The sequence below is a fragment of the Pseudophryne corroboree genome, chromosome 2, assembly GCF_028390025.1.
Source record: "Pseudophryne corroboree isolate aPseCor3 chromosome 2, aPseCor3.hap2, whole genome shotgun sequence".
Lineage (NCBI taxonomy): Eukaryota > Metazoa > Chordata > Amphibia > Anura > Myobatrachidae > Pseudophryne > Pseudophryne corroboree.
The window spans coordinates 548,076,095-548,088,997 of record NC_086445.1 but is presented as its reverse complement, the minus strand read 5'-3'; the positions used below and the strand labels follow the sequence as shown (position 1 = coordinate 548,088,997).

The following is a 12,903-nucleotide window of genomic DNA, read 5'->3' as shown; positions in this document are numbered from 1 at the left end:
TCCCTTTTCTGTAGCCTACAGTATGAGCAAAAAATGGACTTTCAGTTCTGCTGCTCAGTGGGACTATATGACATGTACATAGTGGGCCACGGCCATGGGGGCATTATACTTGCTTCCTGAGAGCCTCAAAAGATGTGCTGATGATGTGCACTCTGGACCTCTCCCTGGCATTTGCTTGCAGTCTCCTTGTCTACTGGATGGTGTTCTCTCTTAAGTGAAGCCTGCAATCTTCCCAAGCAATTTCCTAGGTGATGCACAGGGGTTTTTCATTAGTGAGACTCGCAGGTAAGAGGTTTCTGGGGGCAGCTGGCACATTACTATCCTCCCGGGCTGCAGCCTCTGCTCCCTCCATACAGTGCCTCCAGACCATTCTTCCCCTGAAGGGTCCCACTCTTCAGGCCAAATGCATCATCAGATTAGCACCAGGACTCTACCCATCAATGGTCACTTTCGGATCCACTGAAAGTTTTGAAGCTGCTGACTTGCTGAATGTCCTTCCAGCTCTTCCTCTTCAGCTCCCTTCAGCACCTCCAGAAAACTGGGGGCTCCTTATTTTTGGGGCAGTAACATCATTGATTACTCTTAGGAACAGCAGCACTATAGATTGGCCCAGCTATATATTTATATTCAGACATGTATTGTCCAAGATTGCCACAGTTACACAAGTCAAAAATAGATTCCCATGCAGTTTTATACCAAATTCATCCAAAGTGTGACCTTCCCAAAATATTACTCTTCTACTCCTCCATATGCTTTTGTCATTACTGTGGGCCTAAAGTACAAAATCCACTAAAGTGTTAAACACATCTGTGCAAGCATGCTCCTAACCACACTATTTTATCCAGACTGCTTACCTCTCCTTAACTGTTTTACTATCTCCATTTCTTCAAACTTCCCCAAGGTACAATTGGAATGTCTGGGGTGATAAAAGATTATGGACAGGGAGGGGTCAGGAGATTTATACCCCTTTCAAATATAAACCCCGGCTTTAACATGGCTTGGACTCTGGACACAGAACAGGGATTGAAGCCGGGGTTTCGGTACTTACCACCGTTCATACCTGGGTGATAGTCACCCTTCACACAGGACCTGGGTCTTCCAGTGACCTGGATCTTCCATCTAGCAGTGGACGCTAGGAGAATATGTAATCTCCAAGTGCTACTATGGTCGCCAATTAAGTCCTTTTACGCATGACCTGGGTCATCCAGACCCGGGTCATACATAAGATGGGTCGCTGACCCGGGTTGCAAGTCCTGGGAACAACCATGGTCAATTGCAGGGTCATGGTCCCGGGACTGCCAACCCAGGTTTGACCTTTTCAGACATTAGCAGCACCTGGGTCTACTCGCCGTTCCCCCGGCAAATTCCCAGGTTTTTACTTATGTCTGAATGGGGTAAAGTAAAGCCAAGGTTGGGGATTTGTAGCCTGTCTGCCTGAATGGTAAGTGAAGAACTGTGGACAAAAGCTCTGCAAGCAACAGTTGTTTGCTTTGGAAACCGTTAGTTAAAAGTGAGTCCAGCAAACGTGATGCTGCCTTTCTATAAGTGCATTGTGGGAGAATACAAACCTGTGGGACATTTTACCTGACATTCTATGAACCTTTTCTACTGCTATCATCATTCTTAGTGTGAGCCTAGATTTCTGCAACAGATTTCCTACAATCCAGTCCTCCTTTTTGGTTACTACCGGTGTTGGTTACTATAACCAATGCAGTTCCTGGAAACTGTTTTTGTTTGCAGGTTTTGTTTGACTTTTTCTTTTTCTTTTTTTTTGTGAATGCGCCAGCAATAGTGATGGATAGACTGTGGCAGACCCTCTCAAGTCAAAAGGTCAGAGCTGCAACTTTCTGACCCTCTCTGCGATGTCACTTTCTGTAAGCCGAATGCGTACCCTGTTTACTAAACATAGATCCACAGAGAGGACTCTATATTTTTGGTGTTTTTCCCTTTAACCAAATTATTTATCATGCATTTTACTGTATGAATGGAATAAAAGATTTTCTTGTACCTACTGCCAGAGATCTTAAATAGTTTTCTCTTAAAGAAAATATAAATAAAAATATAATAAAAAATATGCATAAAATATAAAATATCTAGTCCAGGTTTTAAAATAATGGACAATCATGAAACCAAACGTATGAGCAATTAGATTATCACATTAACAGGCATTTTGATTAACTTTTTTTTTTTACTAAAATAATGTGAAGAAGGATGTTTTCACATCCTTTTCACATTATTTTAGTACCACCTGAAGTGAAGCAGTCAGGATCCTAGCTGTCTGGATACCGGCAGTCAAAATCCTAATGCCGGAATCCTGACACCATTCTGAATGCTGACACTGGCATCCAGAATGGGAGCACCATCCCAGCCTCGGAACCGGATGCCGAACGAAGAGACACCGCGGCCCTGGAGAGGTTGGGGGTAGGTTTAGGCTGCAGTGAGGGGAGTAAGTGTTCGGCACCTCTCTCAGAGAATTAGAGTTAGGCTATGGGTGGGGAGGAATAGGTTTAAGCAGTGGAGATAGGGGGTTAGGGTTAGGTACCACCGGGGGTTGGTTAAGGTTAGGCATTAAGGGGGAGGTTAGGGTTAAGCTGCAGGTAGGGAGGGTTAGGGAGGTGGGTAGAGAGGAGAACACCCTTTACTCACCCCTATCGGCTTTTTATCAGTGGGATCCCGGCATAGGTATTTTGAACGTCGGGATCCTGTGCGCCGGGATCTCAAACACTAGTGCTGTCCAGGTTTGAACACACACAAACATATAATGTAGAGCCAAAGCTGTTTCTATCCTAAGAAGAATAAAAATGGCATTATGTTAGTTTGATATTAAAACAGTAACAGAATACAGTGGACTAACTACTGTGTGTGCAGGGGATGCGGCTGCCATGGGGCCCGGCCTGCCTTCAAGGCCTGCACCCAGTTATTCACAGATTGGGTTACCAGAATTCAGTCCACCACCCGGGCTCCATGTCAGCCCCATCTACACCAGTCAGCTCCCCATCAGCTTAATAATGAGTAACCTAGCTGGCCAGAAAAGTAAGAAAATGGGCACATGGGATTTATAGTTTATCCTTCACTGCTCAGGCTCTGAGCAGTTAAAGATAAACTACAAATTCCATGAGGCCATTGAGCCCTCCACAAAGATGTGCACAGCTGGAGCCAGTCAACAGACTGACTGTCCATGCTGCCACCACAGGATTCGGAACATTGGGAGATGCATGATCCCCACCAGGAGGACCACGGAGGACTGGGAGTGACCTCAGCCCAAAAGAGGCAGTGCACAGCCCCATGCCCACTCCCTGTCAGGAAAGAGGACAGCAGCCACGACACTCCAGGGTCAAGTAGGACAGACAGTTATAGAAAAGATATAAAGAAATGGCAGAAGTATCAACAGAAGGGAGGTTGTGAAAAATCATAAGAATAGATATACATGTTAAATGGTGCAAGATTAGAATAAATGTATTAAAATAAGCAGTGTATAATAAAAAACATTAGTAAATAATTGTTGACATAAATAAAATTTATAAAAAAAAGTACATGTGCATATTAAATAGTGATGAGCGGGTTCGGTTTTACTCGGTTTTACTCGGTTCTCAAGACGGCATCTTATTGGCTCACGGATGTCACGTGTTTTGGATAGCCCATAAGGTTCTGTTTTGAGAACCGAGTAAAACCGAGTAAAACCGAACCCGCTCATCACTAATATTAAACATTCCTAAGATGTATTCAATAAGAATGGAAATATGTGTGCAATGATGCAGGCCACCACCAAGTGATCCCCGTACGTTGGGCACAAGCAACCAGCCTTCAGTCCATGACAGCTGCCTGCGAAGGCATGGGTCTACTTGGGAGAACTCTCCTGCTGGGGAGCTCGCTCAGCAGTTGTAAGGTCCGGGCTTCTCAGCACAGAGGAGACACCCTAGCAAAAACGCCATCAATTGATTCACCAGAGCAGTGCAGAGGGGCACAGAGGGGTGCAGTCTGCAGAGCATTACAGAGTGAAGCAGAGAAGCAAATAAGGGTGTATAGAAGTACAAAAGGGATGCAAAGCAGTTTAGGGGGTACAGAGCAGATCAGAGGGGTGTAGTGCAGAGAGGGACTGAGCCTGCATTGCTGGGTATGCCTTTAATCTATGTGGTTGCAAATGCATGTTTTTTTAACTCTCTGTGCTAAAGAAGGGTGTGGAGAAGGGGGGAGGGGTGCCATTTCAAGATTTTGCTATGGTCTGTCTGCAATGTCTCTGGCCTGATTATGAGCCACACACAGAGTGGTGTCTGCAATTTTAGCACTAAGCATGCATACAGGAATGTGTAAGGGGTATAGAGATGCGACTTTGAATACGATCAAAAATCAGTGACTATTTTCAATGACGTAATGCAGCCAGAGGTGTGGCCACTTTGCATGTTGCTCTGAACAGTTTTTGGGATACATTTTATCTTTCAACATATTTTTTTATGTCAACTTAGTAAAAAAAATATTTTAAAATGTTAAGGAAGAACTTGCATTCATTAAATAATCAGACCTGGATCAGGGACATTGGGTATTCTTAATGCAAGACTCAGGGAAAGGCATATTTTGCTAGTGTATTTTAATACTTGTTCTTTGCTTTGGATAACCAATCATTAGTCCCAGAGAACAATGGTATGCACTGCCAGTGGCTAAAGCTTCGCTTGATGAATAGGTTCACCTACAGACTGATTAGCAAAGCGGAAAACCTGTGTACTTCTAACAGTAAAAGTCAACATTAAAGTTTGCAGTTCCGTCCTCGGAGACTTTGTGCCGGTGTCTGGAAGATAGAAAGAAGCTTTGGCGGATGCCCATGGACTGGCATGAAAGACATCAAATGACACTGCCATCTGACCCAAGGAAATAGAAAGGTCAGCACAGGTGGACTGAGCAACTGGGAAAGCAGCATAATGAATTCAGTTTCCTTTGTAACCAGTATTAGATCTGACACAAAATCTCACAGAAAACCATTGTATTGCTAGAAGCCAGCTTCAGATCAAGACAAAGCAGTGCAAACTCACTTGGTTCACAACTGACACATTATCACCATTAATACATGTGTTTCCTGATCGCACTTATTAACCCCTTTGACATTAGTTGTGCTTTAGAAGGCTATTTGTAATGAAGCAGAACATTCAGCAGAAAACTGTATAATAATAATTTTCTCAATAACATATTACCTGATTACCACCTATTCTATTATTTACACTCAGATCAGGTAAAGAGGAAACGTTAAGAAAACTATGTTTGGCAGCAGCCAGCCCACTTTATATCTTCAGTAATTTTAAAATGTAAGTTGCTTTATAAGTACAGTAGGAACTGCTCCTAAGACCAACAGATATGTAATAGACTCAGGAACTTATTAGAACATAATAATATACAGTATTTGAGATACTCAGCCTACTGTAATGTAAGTAAAGTGTATTTCATTTTTTTTTTTTTATTTAACAAAACTGCGGAAGAACAATTTTTCCATAGTACATTTTAGTCATCTGAACGATATTCAGGGAAATGTGTCCAAGTGGAAAAGACCTATATTGGATTTAATAATTAATTATACCAATTTTCTGAATCAATCAACAATAAGGAACAGAAAGGGTAAGTCCCTTGTTGACACTGATGTACTAGCGGTGGTAAGGGAGCGTAAAGTGGCTCACAAGTTTTTTTAAGAGGTCTCATATGGGCAGTACCAAGTGGCGGACCTACATTTGGGACACTGAAGCTTGAATTGTTATGAGGGCCCCTTCGTAACCAGCAACAATAGGGCAACATTGGTCCAGGAGCTGCTGGGAGTAGTAGTCTAGCGCTGTGATTTGCGCTCTGTAAATAACGTGAACTCTGTATATATTTTAAACTACAATTCCTGACTCAGGAATAGTAGTTTAAAACGAATACATGTTTCACCCTATTTACAGAGTGCAAATCCCAGAGCTAGACTACAACTCCCTGCTGATCCTGTGGTACTAAGGGACTTGCATCCAAGCTGTGATAACAGCCAGGGGCGGACTGGGTTTGAAAACCAGCCCGGGAAATGTATGGAAGCAGCCCTAATGAGGGCAGGGTCTGTCAAGTGGGTGGAGTTTGTCAAGAGGGCAGGATCACTCTTCTCATGGCTTGATTCCAAGTTGGACAAAGTTGCGGCCTCCTTGTGTCTTTTGCTGCTGTTGCGTCTGGATGCTAGTACCACTACACAGCCCTCCCTGGTCTACATCCATGCATCCGACTGTTCAAGTATTGAGATGCAGTGTATACAGTTGCTGCAATCATGCTTTGTGTGTCTTTAGATGCCACCATCAGTCGCATCATTGAGACTTTCACCATCCCTATGCTAGGTGCAGCTCATCCGTCTGAGAATGGCCTCCAGTGTAAGCAATGCAGTGTCTCTGTACCCATCCACTATCAGTAACATGTTCATTACTATGCTACATCTGCGTCTGATTAGCCAACCTCCTGTAACTGCCCAGGAATGTGCAACGGTATCCGGACACCAGGTCGACACCAAAAAGGTCGACATACCTTAGGTCAGCACCAATTGGTTGACATGCCTTAGTTCGACACCTACAATAGGTCGACATGGACAAAAGGTCGACATGGAAAAAGGTCGACATGATTTTTTCACATTTTTTTTATTTTTGAAACTTTTTCATACTTTACGATCCACGTGGACTGTGGATCCACTGGGAACTGTAACCTGTGCTGAGTGCAGCGGTATCGGAGCGAGGCATCTTGCCCGAAGCATGGCGAGCGAAGCGAGCCATGCAAGGGGACACGGTGCACTAATTGGGGTTCCCGGTCACTCTACGAAGAAAACGACACCAAAAAAACACAAAAACCTTATGTCAACCTTTTATCATGTCAACATTGTTCATAGTAACATAGTAACATAGTATCTGAGGTTGAAAAAGACTATTGTCCATCGAGTTCAACCTATTTGTGGTCTCCTATGCATGATGATTTGACTAAAATTTCTGACTGATGCTGCTGTCAGCCGTTGCATTTTATCCCTATTTATAGTAACTATAATGCATGACTATGCACCATAACCCTGGATATCCTTATCCATTAGGAATTTATCTAACCCATACTTAAAGGTGTTGACAGATTCCGCCATTACAACTCCCTCAGGCAGGGAATTCCAAACACGTATTGTCCTTACCGTGAAAAAGCCTTTACGCCGTATTGTGCGGAATCTCCTCTCCTCTAACCTGAGCGAGTGTCCACGAGTCCTCTGTGTTGATCTAACCAAAAACAGGTCCCGCGCAAGCTCTGTGTATTGTCCCCTTATATATTTGTAGAAGTTGATCATATCCCCTCTTAGTCTCCGCTTTTCCAATATAAACATGCCTAGTTTTTCAAGCCTTTCCTTGTATTCCATCGTCTCCATGCCCTTAATTAGTTTGGTCGCCCTCCTCTGTACCTTTTCTAGCTCCAGGATATCCTTTTTGTAGTACGGTGCCCAGAATTGTACACAGTATTCAAGGTCTGGCCTCACTAGTGATTTATATAACGGGAGTATAATACTCTCGTCCCTAGCATCAATACCCCGTTTTATGCATGCTAATATCTTATTAGCCTTCTTTGCTGCAGTCCTACTTTGGGTACTACTGCTTAGTTTGCTATCTATGAGGACATGTTTCCCGATCCCGATCCCGGGATTGGCCACCATAGAAGAGAGCCTGGGGCAGGCAGAGGATTGGCAAAAAGAAAGATAGAGGAAAGTCAGAAAGGCTGGTGCAGCGCAAGGGAAGAGAGGCTGGCACAGAGGAAAAAAGGTGCATGTACACATGCATTCACAGTGGAACGCATGGCACTTCCTGTGCACCAGGACTTCAACAATACATTCTGCGTTCTTTGGCAGCTCCATCTCCAATCATGACCTTGCTGAAAACTTTGAGGGCGGCATGATGAGACGGAGCCAAAGCTTTCAGTTGCACTAAAAAAAAAATAATATACTGTAATGAGCAGTGCCGCAAACCCTCCCTGTGAGTACCACTGGTACCACTAGATGTTACAGCACACAGCACCTCAGGCCAGCTCCCCTCACAGCTGTTCAGCACCTCTAAATACAAGCTGAGCTGACTGTAATCAAAGGTGAAACATTTAAAAAAAAAGTTACTTTAAAAGTCTATTTAAGGCACTGTAGGTACGCCCCTGCAGGTGCTGTTCTGTGGTGGGCTGTGAAGGGAAGGGGTGGGGGGTGCTGGCAGATGGAGACCCATGGGAGGAAGAGCTGCTTTGGCTGGTAGTGTGCAGCAACCCTCCTCCAGGATCAGTGGCCGCAATAGTTGATATTGGCATTTTCAGTATTGGCTGCTTCTGCTGCTTCTGCTCCCTCTCCGGCGCTCCCGCTTCCGGCTCAGCTCAGCTGTGTGGGCTGAGCTGTCGACTGATCGGGACTCTCAGATCATACAGGCAGCTAGTGCATAGCCGCGGGCCCGCCGGTGGCAGCGCCAATGCTCAGGAGCCCCACAGACCACCACTGATCGCGGCAGCCGGCCAGCATGGGGGACGACAGGCGGCTGCTGAGGGGATGCCCAGACCGGCCAAACGGAATCCGTTCCGGCGTCCTGGCGTACCAACCCACCCCTGATAGCAGCTATGCTGAACTAGAAGCATGTTTGTTATGATGTTATTGTTGACAAGCTATAACCATACAGTAAATAAAAACAAGAGGTGAAAATCTATGTTAAAATGTACAAGTGAGGCGAGTGCAGCCTGAATTGAGAATTGAGATATCTTTTTATGGTTCCAATTGGTTCTAACCTAAGGGCTGAACTGTAGAACTATTAAACGATGCACCAACAAAGGATTTGAGGATCCAACTGCCAAAATATATGCTATGAACAGTGCGTCAAGTATGGCGGTATGGTGTGGTACTGTATATTGCTAAGAAATTGACAGCCAGTACACAGTACCGCCGTCCGTCCACGTTGCTTACAGCCACTGCTGTGTGTTTCAGGGGAGGAGATTGCAGTGTGTGCCTCTCCTGCCCATCAGTTCTCAGTCCGTCGGCGGCGTGTATCTCAAACCAGCCGCCGGTTCGTAAGCTAATCAGAGCTCGTGGACCGGCAGCGGCAGCTCTTGATGCTTGGTTATGCTCTTCCTGGGCGGGCTGGGCTCCTACCAAAGGTGGCTGATGCTGCTCACCTGGATCCCTGCACTGTACCTCAGATTCAGACAGTTTTCAGACTTCTTCTTGCAGTCGGACATGTGGTGCAAGAGCAACGAGAGCCTGCCCAGCCACATCCGGGGGGACACCTTCTTGGCGGGGACAATCTCAGCTCTCCGGCTCCCGAGTTCATGGATAACTCTTTGTATAAGGGTCCAACAATTGATTTTGTGTTACGATTGCTGTGGCTAGCATTAACAAGAAATTATTTTTTATATAATGGCCAATTCTTTCTTCAGCGCTTAGGGTGTGCGATGGGGTCTTCAGTGGCCCCATCGCACACCAACGCATTTATGTATGCAGTGGAAAAGCAATTTTTTAATGTTGGCAATGATCTGAATCCTCAAATATTGATGTATCATAGATTCATAGATGACCTGTTATTGTTTTGGACAGGTACGGAGATGGACCTGGTGGAATTGTTGGAAAAAAATAACAGATCTTTGAGTAATGTAAAACTCATGTACAAGATCAGTGCCAGCAATATCCAATTTTAGGATGTGGATATACATATTGAGGAAAATGTGACTATGACATCTTTGTATAGAAAAGAAACGGGTAGGATTACCCTCCTCATATACGAGAGTTTCCATCCAGTTTCGTTAAGAAAAATTTTACCCTATTTACAGATTTTAATGGTGAAGAGAATAACATCTAACCCTGAACAGGTTAAACCTGCACTAAACACAATGATACAGAGGATCACACAGAGGGGATATAGAAAGAACAAATTAGACCAGATAAAAACTAGAATAAGGGATACCCCAAGGTCTGTACTCTTAACACCCAAAGCAAAACAACCATTGCAAGCATCTATTATACCATGGCCTAATCGTTATACTAGTCATAGCGAAACATTGACTAAAAATGCAAAAATGGTGGCCTATAGTTAATACCGATAAGGAATTACCAACACTCCAAGGTGCTAAACTAATGCCTTGCTATTTGAGAAATCGAAACTTAAAAGATAGAGTGGTTAAACTGGATATCACGGGTTTTGAAAAAAAGAAACCAACACACTTTTTAAGTAGAAAACCGGGGTGCTTTAGGTGCCTCGGCTGTACCACGTATAGGTCTATGGTAGCCAGTGCCACATTCAACCACCCACATACAGGTAAAAAGTTTCAAATACGACATGCGGTTACATGTACCACAAAGTTTGTCATACACATACTAACTTGCCCTTGCGGGTTGTCATATGTTGGCAAAACCCAACGACAATTCCGCGGACGAATGGCCATGCATCGCATGGCAATAAGACAGACACTAGAAACCGGTACCAGTGATCAACCTGTTGAAAGGCACTTTGCCAAGGCAAAGCATAGTATTGCTAGATTGCGAAGTATAATAATTGACCACATACCAAGAGGTGGTAACCGGGCAAAAATTCTGTTAAAGCGGGAGTGTAGATCGATCTTCATGCTCAATACGTTGGCACCAAAAGGGTTAAATGAAACCTTAGGTATGCAGTGTTATCTCTAAAGCAACAATATTACTAGGAGAACTTTTCATATAAGTACTAACACATAGACTAAGGGATATTTTCTGTGAGCCACATCATAACAGCAAATTGTTAGCCATTGTTTATAATACACTGGTTAGATTAATAGTTAGCAAGTATCATTGTAATTACAAGGGATCGATGGTAACTGTGGTACATGGATCTAAACAATAGGACTGGATCCCATAAATTATATACTATTAATGCTTTGTTAAAATCCATACAGGTACTTCTGAGTGCTTTGTTTTTAAATGTACATGTCATCATTTGTTATTATGTTGCCAGGCAACTGGCGGTGAGACGAGCTAGGCTTGGCGCTGCTTGATGACGTTGGGAAACCGTGACATCAGTTCCCTGCGCGTGGACCCAGAGGCACCGAGGGGTGTGGAGCAGGTGAGGCCGCTTAGTAATTTGTAAATAAGTTGGATGGGGTATAAATATGTTTTAAATGTATGTCATTTTGTGTATGATTGTGATTGTCCCTGATGACGGGAGTGAGCCCGAAACGTGACGTAGGAATAAAGGACTAAATTTTAAAATATCTAAAGTCTGGAGAGTGCCGCCCGTGATTGCTGTTACTATATATATATATATATATATATATATATATATATATATAAAACATATCTCTTCCATACTCTAATGTGAAAGTTTGGACTCCTTTCCTGGTACTGCAGCTCCTACAGTAATTATGTACCCTAGTATATGACATGTTGCATTGCATTAACAACCCCCACCTTGCTAATATTATTTTTTATATTTTGTTTGTTAATACATTTTCCAATTTTATACAAAATCTGTATCATTTTGCTTATTTTAAATACATGATTCATAATGCATCAGATAAGTATAAGAAATAACTGATGATGCACAACACATAATACTGTATTACACTGACAGTTGTCTAGTGAAACATGAGGATGCATCTACATGACAGTTAAATTTGTACAATGTGTTTTTACTTGGCCGTATCTACATCCCAAACGCATAAATATACCAGACGTATCTGAACAATATGTCTAACTAAAAATACACATGTAAGACTGAATGTTTGCCGACATATTTGTGCACCTATATTAAATATACAGTAACTCTAAACTGTCCATATACAAGTTCCACAAGCTCCAGTATACTACAGTAGTTATGGACATGCTGAATGACTGCCATGGGAAGGGCTTGCCAATACTTGTTTTTCCACAACAGTTCTTAATGTCCACTGTGTTATAAACTATTACCCTGGCACCCACCATCAAAGGGATGCCAGGAAGAGCACCAGTGGGATTCAGTATAGGGGTAGTTTGTCCCTGATACAGAGTTATATAGTTTTCGTGAGCTTAATTTCCCTAGTGAATTCTTGTCCATGTTTATTAAACAACTCTAAACTGTTTCTCAAACCAGTTCATCGGGATGTAGTTATGTGACCGACGGTGAGGAGACCGACTGTCACATAACCTCTCCCTACATCCCGCCACCTCACATGCCAACCAACAGGGACTATTCCCACTCGTGGGTGTCCACGAAACCCATAGAGTAGGAATAGAACCGCGCCCACAACGTGGCGAGTGCAGCGAGCCCGCAAGGGGCTTGCTGCACTCGCCACCCCCAGCAGGGATTCGTCGGAATGCTAACCGCCGGTCTCCTGACCACCAGTCACGCATACCACACCCAGTTCATCAAATCTGTACAAAAACCTGTTTAATAAAATAGATCATGTTCAAGCCTGTTAAAAACTGTTTAAGTTTGCTCACAGATATGCATGAATACAGTTGAGGTTAAATGAATACATTTTTATTTACCCTAAATGTGAATGGTGAACAGAAATGGTGAACCGTGTGAGTGGCAAATAAGAACACAAGCTGCAAATTTAAAATTACAGTACAGTATATATGTTCAGTAAAGACAATATTTTGCCCATGGATCTGCTGGATTTCTGTTGAGTTTCAAATCAATTAAAAATTCTTAAACATCTCTAGGTGCAGCTTCTGCAGTGGAACCTTATGCTCACTGTACCTGTCCTTTAGAGATTACCAGTCATCAGCAGAAGTACTCATTTAGGGGAACAACTGTCATTTATTTCATATGGAACTGGCCAACCCATGCAGACATCATCTGGCACCAAACATCGCCCATCCCTTCTTGTTTTGTATAGCTCTGGTACTACATCTAGCGGTTGTTACATTTCTAGTTAATCTAGATGATTGCTTTGGTTATAAATGCAAAGGACTGCCTA

At 43.3% G+C, this 12,903-nt stretch overlaps 1 long non-coding RNA gene across 3 annotated transcripts in view; it reads left to right on the top strand.

The window, feature by feature from the left end:
- Positions 1-12,903, top strand: part of LOC135035180 (uncharacterized) — a 78,752-nt gene that overhangs the window by 19,666 nt on the left and 46,183 nt on the right. For all 3 annotated transcript variants that reach the window (XR_010230270.1, XR_010230258.1, XR_010230264.1), the window contains exon 2: positions 10,959-11,066. This is a non-coding gene — a long non-coding RNA (uncharacterized LOC135035180). The remainder of the gene's footprint in view (positions 1-10,958; positions 11,067-12,903) is intronic.